General features: G+C 45.7%; 1 pseudogene; it reads left to right on the plus strand.

Annotated features, from left to right (window-relative positions):
- The first annotated feature begins 3387 nt into the window (after nucleotides 1-3387).
- LOC123463400 lies at nucleotides 3388-10000 on the plus strand (annotated as a pseudogene).
- Nucleotides 10001-14523: the final 4523 nt, after the last annotated feature.

Raw genomic sequence — 14523 nt, forward strand, 5'->3', positions numbered from 1 at the left:
CCTCCCCCCCTACACTGTCCCCTTTGAAATTACATTCTCCATCATATGACACTTTTCGATTGCAAACTCTCCCAAAGGAAGGAAAAGGTTTGACTGACCTGCGCTGAGTTATCTGTGATCCAGTAGAATTCTCTCTGACTCAGGCGAGCGTGAAAGAGTGAAGGGATCCTGGGAGAGGTGAAGGGAGGGCTGGTAATAGAAATGTAATGTGTGTAGCCACAGCAGAGTAGAGAACGAAACAAGTCTTCTAGACTTAGCGAATGAGCTCAGCAATGGGTCCATGCACAAATTCACATTCCATGTTGAGAAAGGGATACACAACTGGCCGATTGCATAGCCTCTGAGGACTCCAGAGCCTGTGTAACACTATGCTTTCCTTTTCTTCCCCTTCTCTTCTGAGACTCACCAAGGTCAACCCATGTCAAGTGTGTATCTTCCCTCTCCCTCCTCCAGCCTAAGCGGGCCATAGGTGAGGTGGTAGCCTCTCAATATGGCCGATATTCAAGTTCAACCTGACCTTACAATCTCTGTTAATGGTAAAATATCAACTGTGCTAAATGCCTCTGTGCATTACATCATAATTCTCCCCTTATCATCCTGGTCTTTTGGAAGAGGCTGGGCAATTTGCTTAAAGCCACCTAGCTAGGCAGGGCTATCTCAGTTCTGCTTCACTTTAAAGCTTCCAGCTTTAAACAGCCAATGCCTCCTGGTCTTAGGTTTAGGGTTCTCTGATGATCATGGCTGCACTCAGGGACTCTGAAGTCAGCCCGAGACAATGCCTTTTCATCCCTTCTAACTTGTCCTCATGTGCTCTGAGAAAACTCAACATCCTGAGTATTCACGTTATCCTGTGTCCTCCTTGGTGGCCTACTCACGGTATCAGCGACTGCTGGAATCTGGAGTGCATTCTCCTGTTTCAACTCGTGGCTCCTACGCGAGGAGACATCTGCTCTCTGGAATTCAAGCTGCCCTTGAAACTGTCTTGGAAAAGGGCGGTGGTGTCTTGGAGCAGCCTGACTGGGGGCTGAATCTCATTACTGACAGGATTGTGACCTTTCAGCAGAATACGGAAAATGCCATTAATATAATATGCAAAAGTGATGTCAGGGCTGTGATATGGGAGGGGAAGAGATGGGCCATGTGGGATATTTATTTTAATGATATCACCACCGTTTGTTATGTGGTTTGAATTAAATAGAAGCCTTTGAGTCTAAACTCCACCAACAAACTCTCAGAAACATTCCCTTGTTTTGTCTGGTGTCATTTAGCACTCAATCTGCTACACTTGGCTGAACCGAGCCCTTGATATGATTCCTTTGTTCCGAAGTCTTAAACTCAGCAATAAGTGGACCTTTATCCTGCAGTCCAATTGCACCCATATTGATCCAAGAGACAATGTAATGGAGAGCCAGAGGGGATGTGGTGGTGTAAATTAAACAGACAGGCAATATGTAGCCTAAGTTATTGATGACAACTTTGTCTGTTTACCATTGTAACACATGCATCTCTCTTTATCCACCCCTCCCCGCCTCTCTCATTATCCCCATGTCCCTTACTCAAAAAAGGCAAATGGAGTTTTAAATTTTTATTCATTTTGGTGATGCACGCCTTTAATCCCAGCACTTGGGAGGCAGAGGTAGGAGAATCGCTGTGAGTTCGAGGTCACCCTGAGACTACATAGTGAATTCCAAGTCAGCCTGGATGGGAGTGAGACTCTAACCCCCAAAAAACAAAACAAGAACAACAACAACAACAACAAAGCAAATGGGCTAAGCAGATAGTTCAGTCAGGAAAGCACTCACAAGCATAAGGATCTGAGTTCAATCCCCGGGACTCATGTAAAAGCCAGCCTTGGAGGCACATGCTTATAATCCCAGCACTAGGGAGATGGTGGAAAACAGGGATCCTTGAGGCTTACTGGCCAGACAATCTGGCCTAATTGGTGAACTACAGGCCAATTCTCTCTTAAAAAATAGTAGAAGGTGGCCCTGAGAAATGGCAGCCAAGGTTGTCCTCTGAAATGTACACTCACAGACATGAACACACACATACACACACACACACGCACATTCAAATCCAGTGGGCTGCCATTCTGTTCTTGTAAGCTTTTCCTTGGTCTCAGATACTTTATTTTGGATCACTTTGCCCTTTTGTTTTGCTTGATTTTGCTTTTTGTTTTGTCAAGGCAGAATCATACTCTAGCCCAGAATGGCCTTGAACTCACTGTGATCCTCCTACCTCAGCCTCCAGAGAGCTGGGATTAAAGGGGTACACCACCATGCCCAGCCACTGTGTTCTTTTTGAAATTACATGCTTCAAACATTTAAAATCACGTCTAGGTTCTTGGCCCTTCACTTTGCCTGATTCTAAATTCCCTTGGTATTTCTTTTCTGGCCCACTTTGTATCTAAGAATACCTTCAAATAGCTATCATTGCCCCTCATCCTTTCTTAACAGCTCCACCTTAACCAGCATCCACTGTTAATCCTATATGTTTTGTGGCCAATTTAAGTAAACTCAACGTGTGTTCGACTCCACCCCCTCTGTCCAGCTCCCTACACAATGGCTATCCCTCTCCTGGAGGTATTATAGGCTGAGAATATCCAAACTTGTCATCTTCCTCCAAAAGTTAATTTCTTTGCCCAGTCATACTCATCCCTACCACTTTCACATGCTCTGGAGTTGAGATTTAAAAAATATATAGCAACATAAAGATTATAAAAATACAAACCCAGGGGCTGGAGAGATGGCTTAGTGGTTAAGCACTTGCCTGTGAAGCCTAAGGACCCCGGTTCAAGGCTCAATTCCCCAGGACCCACGTTATCCAGATGCACAAGGGGTTGTACGCGTCTGGAGTTCATTTGCAGTGGCTGGAGGCCCTGGCGTGCCCATTCTCTCTCTCTCTCTGCCTCTTTCTCTCTCTGTATGTTGCTCTCAAATAAACATAAAAGGATTAAAAAAAGATACAAACCCAGCCAGGCATGGTGGCGCACGCTTTAATCCCAGCACTTGGGAGGCAGAGGTAGGAGGATCACCGTGAGTTCAAGGCTACCCTGAGACTACATAGTGAATGCCAGGTTAGCCTGAGCTAGAGTGAGACCGTAAAAAATATTCAAACACATTTACATGACCCTTTGGTGGATTTCCAAATGTGTGGTGGCCAGGTTGAATCTGGGGTCCCTTGAATTCTAAGAGGCAACTGAGCTGAGGGAGACAGAAACGGCTATGGCTCCTAGCTGCTGTTCTCCCACACTGCGTCACTAGGGCAGGCCTTATAATAACGGCCCATAGCAGTTCCCTTCTCAGTGATAGGGCGAAACACCTGACCAGAAGCAGCTTGTGCAAGGAGAGGATTTTCAGGCTCACGGTTTTACAGGGAAGTTGCATGATGGCGGAGGAAGCTGGCTCACCGCATTACAGTCTGCGGCAGAGAGAGGAGAGCAAGCTCGGGCTGTCTCCAAACCCACAGCTGGACTCCTCACCCCCAAGATCCACCCCCAGCAACACACTTCTTATAGCAAGGCTACCTCCCAAAGATGCCACCAGCTGGGGAAACTTAATCAAAGATATCTGAGGCTACGGGGGGGGGGGGGCACTTACATTCAAACTACCACATAGCTCTAATAACAAAACAGAAAAAACATAGGCCATATGTCCACTGTTAGTTTATAATGCATTTGAATGCTCTTGTATTATATCTTTATAACAGGGGTAAGAGAGAATTATTAAGATGGAGAGCACTGGGCTGGAGAGGTGGCTTAGTAGTTAGGAGCTTGCTTGTGAAACCTAAGAACCCCGGTACAAGGCTCGATTCCCCAGGACCCACATTAGCCAGATGCACAAGGGGGCGCACACATCTGGAGTTGGGTTGCAGTGGCTGGAGGCCCTGGTGCACCCATTCTCTCTCTCTCTCTCGCTGTCACTTTCTCTCAAATAAATAAATAAATAAAATGAGCAAAAAAATAAAAAAGATGTAGAGCATTATCGTCTCCATGTTACATATAAAAACAAAAAGCCAGAGCGAAGGCACATCCAGCAGACATACGTGTAGTTAGTGTTTGCACGGGAGACCTGGGCCTCAGAGACTGAAGTTGCTCCTGGCTTGTCTCCCATGGGACATCAGCATAGATGATCACATTCAAACCAGTGTCAGGACTTGGTTCAGGTGGTCCGTATAAATCCCTCCTCAAACGATGAGTTACCATGGGAATGAGCAATCACCCAGGGTAGTACTCTGTGTGAAGCCTTGCCAGTGTGTGAGGGCAGAGGTGGGCTCCTGTGTTAGCCTGCTGGGCACACTCCAATGAAGCACGGCGTAGACTGGGCGTTGAGGATTGAGGGTCAGGAATATCCAAACAACAATAATCCTTTCCCCCGGCCTGTAAAATTAGAAGTCTGAGATCCAGGTGTCGCCCATGCTTGCTTCCTGAGACCACTCCTCTCCCTCTGTCTCCAGGTCATTGTTCTGTATTTGTGTCCTATGTCCGTTCCTTCAGGGAGCGCAGTCCTATTGAATTAGGGCCCATATTAATAACTTCACTCAAACCCAATTACCTTTTGATGGACCCCCATCTCCAAACACAGCCCCATTCAAGATCCCAGGGGTTAACACTTCAGCCTATAAATTTTGAGGGGGACACATCCAGCCCATAGCAGGTGCTACAGCGACCTTCTTGAGGCTGGGACAGGACGCCTGGCCAGAAGCAGCTCACAGAAGGAAAAGGGTTGTTCCCGTTTACAGTCTTGAGGAGGAACTTCACTAGGGCAGGGGAAGTGTGGCAGGAAGCTGCAAGGCAGTGAGCTAGCTCTGGCAAGCAGGACTTAGGCTCTGACACCCCGAGGCCCACCCCAAGCGGCACACCTCCTTTAGCAAGGCTCCACCTTCCAAAATGCCACAGCTCGGATTAAATACGAGGCTTCCTCACAGACACGCAAGACGACGAGGGGCGTCTCACATTCAAACGGCCATAGCGGGCAAGAGTCCAAACGGGGTGAAAGAGAAGCAGAAAGGACAGGAAGACCCCACATGATCCTTTCCCCCCATAGCCATCAAGTGTCTGTTCTGCACTCAGTCCTGGACTCAGCCCACCCACTACCCCAGAACAGCCAGGGCACCTCTGGGTGCTCAGCAACCTTTATAGCCTCGAGCAGACTGCCACCATTGTGGCTCTTAGTTCTAATTCTCTCTGGGGTGCAGAAAAGCCTAGATACCTGAACCTCGTTCCAGCGATCCTAATTCTAGGCGTGCCCAGGAACCTACATTCCCAGCAACCCCTGAAGCGAAGCTAATGCCAGAGCTTCTGGACCGCACTTTGAGTAGCATTGGCATAAAGCACACTGGCAGCTCTTCTTCTTTAAATCTGGCCCTACTTCTACTGTGAGTTGTGAATAGCATATATCCTAAAAGATGTCTCCCTCAGGTTAGAACAAGGTTGCAAACCAAAAGGGCTCATTTTACAGACAAGCAACATAGCTGTACAGAAAATTTGTTCACTGAGATGTTTTTAAAAAAATACTTTTATTTATTTATTTTCAAGAAGAGACACAGAGAGTAAAGAGAGAGAGAGAGAATGGGCAAACCAGAGCCTTGTGCCACTGCAAAGGGACGCCAGGTGCATGTGCCACTCTTTTGCATCTGGCTTTATGTGGGTACTGGGAAATCAAACCAGAGTTGTTAGGCTTTACAGACAAAGGCCTTAACTGCTGAGCCATCCCCCTAGCCCCTGAAATGTTTTTAATCCTCTTGTTCTTGTATAGAAGACCATGAGGAGGAAGAGGAAGAGAGCATTTTTTCCCCCCATGGAAACAAAGAGCTCAGAACCCACTCAGCTTCATTGCTCAGTCTGCCTATGTTCGATTCTTTTGCATGAGCAGACCATCAGCTGGTGAAGGGGAACCTCAAAGTTCTGGCAGGCCAACACGCTTCCTGAGTGCTTATTCTCAAGTATTTGGAGCTAAAAGAAGGGCCTGTGCTGTGAAATTTCATTTGAATGCAAGTTGCTTTGTATTCAGAGCGGTACTCCCAAAGAACTAGTTATAAATAGTCGGTTCACAAAAGCCTATTTAACCTGTAGTGGGATTGAAGTTATTTCCCTCATTCCTAACCACCACGTCTTAGAGGAAAGTTCCAGAATACCCACGCAAACATTTCCAGTGGTGACTTTGGTGAATCACAGGAAAAGGAAAAAGTCACGGTGTGTAGAGCTAGGAGGGCAAAGGAGTCACAAGCCGTGAGGAAGCAGCAGCAGGTTCAGAGACAAAGCAGGGGCTGCTGGCACCAGATGCCAATGCTGTTGAACTTGGCAATCCGTGGAAGCTTCTTACAGTGGGCTGTTTACAAACAGAATGTACCAACATCGTCACGCTGGTGTTCTCTCGTTCATGTATCCTGATCTTGACAACTCATTCTCAAGTCTTGAAATACTTGTATTCTATATGACACTCTTCTGTCTTTTGAGGCAGCCTTGAAGAAATCAGTTGATTATACTTTAAAAAAAAATTATTTCTTTGAGAAGGGGGCAGATAGAGAGAGAATGGGTGATCCAGGGTCTCCAGTCACTGCAAATGAGCACCAGATGCATGGGCCACCTCGTGCATCTGGCTTAAGTGGGTACTGGGGACATGAACCTGGGTCCTTTGTCTTTGCAGAAAAGTGCCTTAACCACTAAGCCATCTCTCCATCCCTGATCACATTCTTTTATGCCAATTAGGCCCCCTCAGGGCTTGTCAACCTATCTCTAAGGATGGGCAAGGTCATCTGGTAAGATTGGGTTGACCAGCAGCAACCAGCAAGAAGACAGGAGATAGGAGAATGGAAGGTGCCGGCCAACACATAGAAAGACAAGAGAGTCCGGGCCATGCTGGGCCAGTAGCTTAACTCCCAGGAGAGAGGTGGAAAGAATAGGCCCATTTCCTTTAGGACTAATGGAGAAGTGTCTAGAAATAGCTTTATTCACCACTTTGGGAGACTGGATAGGTGAAAGAGGGCTCATGGAGAAAGATCAGTACATTACTAGAGATTCCAAAATCATAAAACACCATTGCTTAATCTGGTATCTTTTCAGGGGTGTAATGGGCCAGGACCTCCTGGTGGAATGAGCCGGGCCCATCTCATGAGTTGGCCACGTTTGTGGACTGGCTGTGGTGGTCTTGTTAATACTATAGCCAACAAGTTACTTAACTCCAAAAGCTTTAAACTTTAAGCACTATTTAACTTCAGGAGATAAAAAACAAATGTTCTGAATTGAATTCCTTTCTTGCTAAAAGGTGATTAATTTTTTTTTTTTTTTTTTTTGTCACAGGGGAAAGAACACTAGAGTATTACTCACCGTCTCTGTGCTGACGCTGAGTTGACTCTCATCATGTGGCCCTCAGAAATCCAGTCCCCTCCTTGCTCTCTCAACCATTGACCTTCCAGGACTTTGCCAGCTCTTCTATTGTGTAGGTCTATTATTAGATTATGGGATGAAGCAGCAGGGAAATAATATTAGGGAAAATTATGTTAAGCAGATGTTATGGGAAGAAGCAAATATTCTCGTTGTCACAATTTTTCTTCAACATTATACTTGAAGTTTGATAGCCTACTTTTTTTGTTGTTCTTTTTTTCTTTTCTTTCTTTCTTTCTTTTTTTTTTTTTTTTTTTTGAAGTAGGGCTTCACTCTAGCTCAGGCTGACCTTTTTTTCTTTTTGAGATGTCCTCTTGAAAAACCAGTCAATTACTTTTGAGTGCTTTAGGGAAAGAAAAGAAGCAAAAATATAGAAGTATTGGGAAAGAAGGAAAGCTAGGGCTGGGAAGGTTGGTCTTGACAGGCACTTACTCCACAGCCTTCTGACCAGAGTTTGGACCCCAGCTCCCACATAAAGCCACCACACAGAGGTATGTACACCAGGTGTCCCAGCTGCCTAAGGCCATGGGAGATGTACTCAGGAGAACCCTCACACTGATGCGTCAGCCAGCCTGGCCTTCTCAGTGGCAAATGACAAGAGAAACCTTTGCCTCAAGCAAAGTGGAAGGGAGGGGCCATCACCCCAAGGTTGTCCTCTGAGTTCCACACATGTGCCATGGCACACACATAACTGCCCCCCCCCACAAATCAAATTAATAATATGATGATATAAATATATATGTACAGTCTTAAAATATTGACAACTCTTAGAATTAATGAAGTGGTCTAGCATGAACAAGACCTTGTGGCAAACCATAGAAATTCGCTTCATTTCCCAGCACCAGCCATGCAAATTTAAGGACTCCATGCAGAGGTGAGAAGGTGACTCAGTGAGTAAGGGTGTGCTGGCTGTGCGCGCAACTGCCTGCTTAACAGTGAGGGCCTGGCTGTGGGTGCCTGTGACTGCAGAGAAAACACAGGAGCCAGAGACCAGAGGCAGGGGCTTCCTGGTCAGCCAGTCTAACCAAAAGGCAGGGAGGTCCAGGGTCAGTGTGGGGCTCTGTCTCAGGGAAATAAAGCAAAAGTAACAGAAGAAAACACCCGACTTGTTCCTCTGGCCTCTGCGTACCTGCACATGGGGCATACACATCTGCAAAACCGCGTACATAAACCACATACGCATCACACACACACATGCACACCGAAAAAAATAAACCATTTAAATTGTCTCAAAACTAAAAGGCAGGAATAAATCTCGCAAAGTGTATACTTCTTCATAGATTAAAAAAAAAAAAAATTAAGGGCTGGAGAGATTACTTAGTGGTTAAGGCACTTGCCTGCAAAGCCAAAGGACCCAGGTTCAATTCCCCAGGAACCATGTAAGCCAGATGCACAAGGTGACACATGCATCTGGAGTTTGTTCACAGCGGCTGGAGGCCCTGGCATCCCCATTCTCTCCCTCTCTCTGTCTCTCTGTCTCTCTCTCTCAAATAAATACATAAATAAATAGTTTTTAAAAAAATTAATGAAAACACAACCTAAATAGAGGGGAGAATATATACCATGTTCATGGATTGTCAAAACTGTAAAGATGTATGTCTCTGCCTTGTATAAATATGTTCAATTTCAATCCAAATTGTTAAGGTCCTAACAAAATTTATGAAGAAAAAAAAAGTGTTAAGACTTGCTTTCTTGTTTATAAAGAGTTATTATAAAGTGTAGTGTTGGAATAAATACAGTCAAATAGACACATAGCAGAGGGACACACACACACACACACACACACACACACACACACTCACACCTGTGCTTATGTCACTCTTGATACCACAGAGCAGAGTGAAATATGGCTGCTGTGTTGACTGGAACTCCATTTAGGGAAAGATACATGTTTTCCCTTTTTCTTTCACCCTACTGAAACCAGAAGTTCTGGTTGGATTGAGAGTTAAATGTGAGTTGTAAAACAGTAAAACTTTATAGCGTAACATAGGATAATATCTTTGGCATGCCAAGGTGAAGGGCAGTTTCATAAACATAACGTCCAAAACAAAAACTGCGCAGAAGACCAAGAGAAACCAAACCAGAGGCCCAGAGAACACCCCGTGGAGGTGCAAGAGGGATGAACCAAGGGGCGACCCACTTTTCCCACCCCAGCCCACCCCTTTCTCTAGTGGGGAGCTTTCTTTTCACTTTCAGTAAAGCTTTGCTTTAAAAAAAAAATGGGGGGGGGGTGCTCTTTTCCCAGGACTTGCCAACATGTGTGCACAAAGACCATGAAGAAAGCGGCCCGGGTCATCGTTCAAGTGCTGCACGCGCACGGGCAACGTCCTCCAAACCACGCGCGTGTGCAAGAGCGCCGTCGTTCCCAGCAAGAAGCTCTGGTCGTGTCACGCATCTGATGAAGCAGATTCAGAGAGGAATCGCCATCAAGCTGCAGGAAGCGGGGGAGAGAGAGAGGGAGAATTACATTAATTACATTCTTGCGGTCTCAGCCCTGGATGAGGAGATCATCGAGGCGGGTCCCGACACTAAGGGACTCTGCTGCTCTCTCCCTCCTGCGAGTCACTCAGCCTACAGTTGGGACGCATTTCCAAAACACCACGTGGAGCTGTGTGAATGTTTTCTGCTATTCCGTAAGGTTTTCAATAAATCTGGGAATTAAAAAAAAAAAAAAATGTACTAGCGGGTTTGACTGAGAAAAATGGCCCAGGGGAGTCTAGAAAGAAAGCTTAAAAAATGTGAACTGTGGGCTGGAGAGATGGCTTAGCGGTTAAGCGCTTGCCTGTGAAGCCTAAGGACCCCGGTTCGAGGCTCGCTTCCCCAGGTCCCACGTTAGCCAGATGCACAAGGGGGCGCACGCGTCTGGAGTTCGTTTGCAGAGGCTGGAGGCCCTGGCGCGCCCATTCTCTCTCTCTCCTTCTATCTGTCTTTCTCCCTGTGCCTGTCACTATCAAATAAATAAAAAAACTGAACGACAAAAAAAAATGTGAACTGTGAGGCCAGGCAGAAGAGCTGGCGGGAGGACTGCATGCTCACAGCATCGGAGACTGCAGAGCGCTTCGGTGTTGGAAGAATGTTAGGTGGCTGCCGGGTAATGAGGGAAAGGATACCAGAGGGCAGTTGGAGTGGACACAGGCAGCCGTAGGGCAGTCTATCTGGGTGAGGAGCTCTTTATTTAAGTGGGCAGACATTAACAGTGATTTTTTAAAAATTTTTTAGAGAGAGGGAGTGAGAGAAAGAGACAGAGAGGGAGGGAGAGGGAGGGAGAGAGAGTTGGTGTGCTAGGGCCTCAGCCACTGTAATTGAGCTCCAGACACTTGCGCCACCTAGTGGGCATGTGCAACCTTGCACTTGTCACACCTTTGTGTGTCTGGCTTACGTGGGATCTGGACAGTTGAACATGGGTCCTTAGGCTTTGCAGGCAAGTGCCTTAGCCACTAAGCCATCTCTCCAGCCCCTGATTATTACATATGTTCTACATGGAAAGTCTGCTTCGTGCTGATGAGGGGAATTAGAATGCACAGGGAAGTGAGATTTAAGCCATAGGAGAGAAAGAGGGCAGGGGCGTCAGCAGGTGGCTCCTGGGAAAGCAGGTGTCTTAGCAGACAGTTGAAGGCCAGCATGGGGAGGAGGACTTCGCCTACGAGAGCCTCTCTGGATAAGAGGAGGATGCAGGAGAGGATGTAGTAAGTGCAAGTTCGTTTGCAGTTTTTGGAAGAGTACTTTTGGTGTTTCCAACTGATGTGCACTATTTTTTTTTTTCCTAAATACTACCATTTAACTGTCATTAACCCTTGGCTCTGTACGATACTACTCCAAGCATTTTATCTACACTAACTTGGTTATCCCCTGACAGCCCGGTAAGACATTGTTAGGTTCTTTCTATTTTAAAGTTTTGGAAAGAGAGACATGAAAACACATTAATGAATTTGCCTGAGGTCTCATGAGGCCAAGGTTTCCACATGGTAACTCTAATTCACTTAAAAAAATTTTTTTTGATTTTTATTTATTTATTAGAGTCATACAGAGAGAGAGAGAGAAAGAGAGAGTATGGGTGCACCAGGGCTTCCAGCCACTTCAAATGAACTCCAGACACATGCACCCACTTGTGCATCTGGCTATCATGGGTTCTGGGGAATTGAATCTGGGTCCTCTGCCTTTGCAGGCAAATGCCTTGACCACTAAGCCACCCCTCCAGCCTTTTTGTTCCAAGGTTGGGTCTCACCATAGCCCAGGCTGACCCGGAACTTACTGTGTAGTGTCAGGGTACCCTCAAACTCACAGCAACCCTCCTACCTCTGCCTTGCTAGTGCTGGGATTAAAGGTGAGTGCCACCACGCCCGGCTAGAACTCACTTTAAAAAATTAATTAATTAATTAATTTTTGAGAGAGAGCAAGAAAGAGGCAGTTAGGTGAGGGGGCGGGGAGAGAATGGGCATGCCACGGCCTCTAGCCAGTGCAAGCCAGGTCCAGTCACATGTGCTACGTTGGCATCTGTCTTACGTGGGTCCTGGAGAATCAAACCAGGTCTTTAGGTTTTGTAGGCGAGCGCTTTAACTGCTAAGCCATCCCTCCAGCCCTAGAACTTACTTTTAGCCATGCTTTCACTCTCAGGTTGTCTTTATTCTCTATCAAGGAAGAGATTCAAACAACAGTAGCTACTTAGTGAGGGCTCTTGATAATCATGCTGCTAGTGATTCATTTTCATTTTCTGATTTTTTTACATGTGTATGTGTGTCCTATAAGTGTGTGTTTGTGTGTGTGTGTGTTATGCATGCATTTGTTTATACATGTTTTGTGTGTGTGAGGGAACTCTGTGGGGACACAATGTACATGTGGGAACGTGCATGTGGAGGCCAGAAGTCAGCATGGGGCGGGTCTTCCTCACTTACTCTTCTTTGAGGCAGAGTCTCTCACTGAATGCAGAGCTCACTGATTTGGTTAGATGAGCTAACCAGTGAGTCCCAGGGATTACCTTTCTCTACCTCCCCAGCACTGGTAATACAGCCACAGGCCACCATGCCTGGCTTTTCAAGCAATGCTGGGGTTCAGACTTAGGTCCTTATGCTTGTGCGGTAAATATTTGTCCACTGAGCCATATCCTCAGCCTCTGTGCGCTGATATTTTTTTGCAAGGCAGGCTCTCACTCTAACCAGGCTGATCTGGAACTCACTCTAGCCAGGCTGGCCTCAAACTCATGCTGATCCTTCGACCTCAGCCTTTCAAGTGCTGAGGTCAAAGGTATGCACTACCCACATGTGTCCATTTTCTGATTTTTTTTTTTTTGAGGTAGGGTCTCACTCATGCCTAGGCTGACTTGAAACTATCTCTGTAGTCCCAGGCTGGCCTTGAACTCATAGCAATCTTCCTACCCCTGCCTCCCGAGTACTGGTATTAAAGGAATGCACCACCATACCCAACTGATTTTTTAAAATATATTTTTATTTTAAATATATTTTATATTTTAATTTTATTTTATTATATATACTATTATATTTTAAACGTATTTTTAATTTATTTACTTAAGGAGGGAGAGGGAAGGAAAGGTATATATATATATTTGGAGAGAGAGAGAGAGATTGGGGAAGTGAATGGGCATGCAAGAGCCTCCAGCCACTGCAAACCAACTCCAGACTCATGCCGCCTCATGCATCTGGCTTAAGTGAGTACCGGGGAATGGAACCTGGGTCTTTAGGCTTTGCGAGCAAGCTCCTTAACTGCTAAGCCATCTCTCCAGCCCAATTTTCTGATTTTTTTTGAAAAGGAAAAAAAAATCTGCTTTTCATTTAAAAAAAATAAAAAAGAATTAACCTTGGAGAAGAAGCTTGAGGGAGATTCTAGCTCCTAGAGAGTTTTCTGAAATTGGTAACTTGTAGCAGAACAGGATGCAGTTGAGCTCTGACCAGCACAGGCGAGCAAAGCCACAAGGAAGGCTGGAAGGAGATGGTGTACCTATTGACCCAGCCATGCAACTTTAATTTTGTAAGAACACTGTGTTTCCCAGAGAACTGCTGAACTGTCAGCATTATTTATAGCTTTCGGCAGGCACTTGAGGGCACCTGGTGAGCCAAAAATCATGACTCACTTCCAGCTTCTACAAGCTGGTCAGACCTATCCATCCTCCTGATCTCCACAGTCCCATGTGCATTCTCAACAAAGTCTAGTTGATTGTCAGTCTGACCAAATGACTGGAATCTCATGCACAGGCTAGATTTATAAAATCCAAACAAGATTGGAATACCCTTGGCATTTATTTTAATATTTTATTTTTATTTACTTAAGAGAGAAGGGAGAGAGAGAGAGACAAAGAGAATGGGTGAACCAGGGCCTCTACCCTTTGCAAACTCCAGACACAAGTGCTTAATGGGCGTCTGTCTCAGGTGGGTTCTGGGGAACTGAACCTGGGTCCTTAGGCTTTGCAGACAAGTGTCTTAACCACTAAGCCATCTCTTCAGTTCCCCCCGCAAGACATTTTCATATTGAGAAAATGCTTTGTGAATTCCCAAAGGGTGTAGATGGTATTGATCTTGTTTATGTGTCCAAAATGTTGACTGAACATTAATGAACCAAGAGGTTAGTGGGGTCTCACAGAGTGGTCGGAAGTACTGAGTTTGCATGTGGTTAAGTGATTATGGGGAAACTGACTCATGTCATAAGTGACCAGTGCTGAGAAAAATGCCACCTAGGAAAGGGTTAGGAAATTACCTATAAAATGCTCAACCCATTGGCCTTCTGGAACTGAGGAATGCAGCCAAATAATGAAGATTATTAGGAAAGGTGTTGCACAAAACAGGAAGCTTCTTGTAGTCTACATCATTACACACTTGAAATTCCCCAAATAAGTAAGTTTCCTTCACTCCCTCCAGAATAAGGTCAGCATGAACATATAAAATATCCTTTAGCAAATCGCATAGATGAATTTCTGTAGAAATAGCTATGCATCTGAGCAGAGCAGTCTAAAGTGGGGAGCTTGGGAGAAATTTCTTGAGGGAGGGTTAGCAAGGCGGAGAACCAGAAGCTCCTGGAAAGATGTGAGACATGGGCAGGAAGATTCCACAGGCGGGCAGATGAGAAGAGCTCGTCAGAATGGAAGCGGAACACTCCTCCAAGACTGCAGGATGAAAGAAAGGTGGACTGGT

This window comes from Jaculus jaculus, chromosome 9, assembly GCF_020740685.1.
Source record: "Jaculus jaculus isolate mJacJac1 chromosome 9, mJacJac1.mat.Y.cur, whole genome shotgun sequence".
Classification (NCBI taxonomy): Eukaryota; Metazoa; Chordata; class Mammalia; order Rodentia; family Dipodidae; genus Jaculus; species Jaculus jaculus.